Genomic DNA, 3,223 nt, shown 5'->3' with positions numbered 1-3,223 from the left:
AAATATAATAAATACAAAAATGTATTTAAATATACAGTAGCCTCGAAAAGAAATTTGAAAATGTATTTGCCAAATTATTGCACTAAACGCTATTGCAGCATACCAAATAAAAATTGTGCTTCATCTGATACATTAATATTACATCTGTGTTAAGCGTCGCTGGAGTTATGGTCACTAAAAATTGACCTTAAAAAATCACACTTGGTAAAACTGTGCGAAATCAAAAAAGTGAAAAAATGTCTTTGCACATGTACTAAGGAGAATCCATTATTGATGAATGGATATAAAGCTTACATTTGCATATCAAATGAATGGAGAATTTTGCCTGCAGTAAACAAAAATAAATTACAACTGTTTGAAACAAACCTGATAACATAGCAGTCACACGCAAAACTCAGTCTTAACAATAAATGTGCTTTTGGGATTTTGTTAAGGAGCCATTGGTTTTGTGTAGAGTACAATCCCTTTAGACATGGCCTCTATTGAATTTTGGACATAATTACCCGTCATTTCATCCCACATGTCAAAAAGATTGCAATTAATCTGTCTGAATTGGGAGCAAAGTCCATTTTTTTCGTCAGCTATTTAATCGGGCTTCACATACCTGTAAGCTTCATATCAAGGCAGTTTACTGGTGATAACTCCCACATTGGTATGATTTATTGGTTTTCCAAGAATTGTTTAGTGGCATTGATCACATGAGAAAGTCCTTTGTTATGCATGGAGACGTCTACTTGAATGACACCAGGGCAAAAATTTGGATAAGACATGACGTTGCAGCACTTGCTCGATGCAAGTCACCTAAATCGATATTCTGACGTGGGCGGTTTTGTTCATTCCACCCCTGCCCACCCCAAACCATGGCAATTTCGCAGCCTCTGTACTTCACCGACAGATGATTTTGTCCAAAATCTAACTTTCGCTTGTTCACTTTCGTCCGACCGCGATAAAAAAATCTAGCTCATTGAGGAATGTTGCCCACAAAACGCTGCATGGCACTTCAGCAGGCCAGAGGCCAAACAAAAATATTTTTTCAAAACAGCTTTTATTTTTGGGCCCTGTATTTAATGCCGCTCTTTGAGTGCATACACAGGATCACTAAAATAAAGGACTAACAGTTGCCTCAACCACAAATTATTCATTTTGAGACAGGACACCGCCTTGCTTGACCCTTTGCAGTGTAGGCTTTGTAGATCTCAACCCCGGACTGTCTAGACGTCTCCACGTGCTCCATGTGAGTCTCGAAAAATAGTCACCCCGTCTCATGAATCGTGTTACTAAGGGGAACGTTAAAGAATGGTGTTGAGGAAAATATAATGTCAACTTTTAAAAGTTTTAGGCGTATGCTGTAAATCCCCAATTATTTTTTTACCCGCTTTAGGCTTACAGTAAAGAAAATGTGTCAGAACCTTAGTTTGCAGTGACTTTTATGAATGGGCTTTTAGATCCTGTTGGTCATCCAACTTTTAGACCCGTATGCAAAATCGGTGAAGATTGAACAGAGTGACTTCATTTTTATCTTGTTTTGACTGCAGTCAGATAAAATTAAACAAGCCATAATAGAGTCCATGTGCAAAAAGGGTTTCCTGCCAATGGCTCCTAAACAAAACAATGTATTAATGAGCACTTGTAATGTTAAGTCGTGGTTTTGTGTGGTAGGCTATTTGTGACTGCTCTGTTTTCTAACCTGAAAATATCATCAGAAGATGCTATTCATTGCAGAGACAATAATATTCTCGATTCACTTGATATTAAATACATGTGTACACTTCACAAATGTTGATGAACATCAACAAAGGCGCAAAAACACGTTTACATTTGTTTCATTTTGCGTACACACTTTTACGTTTGTTTGGTTTTGCCAAGCTTTATTTTTAAGGTTAATTTTTAGTAACCATAACTCAGGTGACTCTTAGTATATAATGAAATATTAATGTGTCAGATGATTAAATAATATAAAGCTAACAAAATTTTGCATCATCTGACACAATAATATTTTTATTGGTATGCTGCATAAGTGGGTATAGTGCGCAACGCTTACTAACGATGACGGGGGATTACTTTTTCAAGTTTCTTTTGAACGCCAATTTATGTGTGTGTGTATACTTTACGAAAATAAATATATTTATGTGTGTATGTATAGATATAGACATATGTAATATATACATATAGGCTCCTCTCTCTCTAGATATAGACATATGTAATATATACATATAGGCTCCTCTCTCTCTCTCTCTCTCTCTCTCTCTCTCTCTCTCTCTCTCTTTCTCTCTCTCCCTCTCTCTCTCTAAGTGTGTGTGTGTGTGTGTGTGTGTGTGTGTGTGTGTGTGTGTGTGTGTGTGTGTGTGTGTGTGTGTGTGTGTGTGTGTGTGAGGCAGTGTGGTGTAACTGCTTGTCAAAAGAATGAAACCAAAGAAATCGGTGTTTTTCTGGGAGTTGGGCAATTTTTACAAATTTTCTCTTTTCGGCTCAAAACCTTTGATGTCCTTTTAAAAACAAATTCGTGTGTGGATGTTACAAAAAAACGATGATTAATTTAATTTAAAGTTTCAAAACATGTAAATTTCCAGTTTCCAAGGACACTCAAGCTTTGGAAATCACCAAACTTTGGCAGCCATATTCTCGCTAATTTTACCTCTCACACCAGGCAACCCCCACCTCCAGCAATCATCTCAACTTCTAATCAAGATAGATGCATATTTTTCCCCATGTGCAAGACAAATTAACAAGTTTTGAGATAATACCAGTAACTCTATACGCCCAAAAATTGACGAGGGCCTGATTCCACCACATCACAACCCACACACATATAGATTCTATGTGGCACAAGTTTTGGGCATATGGGGTTATTGGTATCATCTTAGAGCCGTTCAATTGCCTTGCTTTTGGTTTTAAAAAATCCATGTATGTTGAATAAAAGTCAAGATATTTGCAATTGAAGGGTGAGGATCATCTGGCATCAGAGGTAAAATGAGCGAGGAAATGGTTGCCAAAATTTACTAATTTTCATAGCTTGAAGATGCCTTGGAAACTAAAAATTTTACATTTTTTGTCCCTTTATATTCAATATCTTTCAGTAAAATCCACACAGAAATTTGTTTTTACATGAATGTAAAAAATGTTGAGTCAATAAAAGAAAATAAAAACAAAACTGCCAGACGGCCAGAAAAACACCAGTTTCTTTAATTTCAATATTTTGACGAGAGCCTGATTTCACCAGAAT

The 3,223-nt window shown here is 36.4% G+C and overlaps 1 protein-coding gene across 1 annotated transcript in view; it reads right to left on the bottom strand.

Moving 5' to 3' along the window:
• LOC101854158 (phospholipid scramblase 1) overlaps window positions 1-3,223 on the bottom strand; it is a gene marked incomplete at its 5' end in the record, with an annotated part of 29,305 nt that overhangs the window by 1,863 nt on the left and 24,219 nt on the right.

The sequence above is a fragment of the Aplysia californica genome, unplaced genomic scaffold (genome assembly GCF_000002075.1).
Source record: "Aplysia californica isolate F4 #8 unplaced genomic scaffold, AplCal3.0 scaffold00111, whole genome shotgun sequence".
NCBI lineage: Eukaryota > Metazoa > Mollusca > Gastropoda > Aplysiida > Aplysiidae > Aplysia > Aplysia californica.
This window is presented reverse-complemented; position numbering and strand designations above follow the sequence as displayed.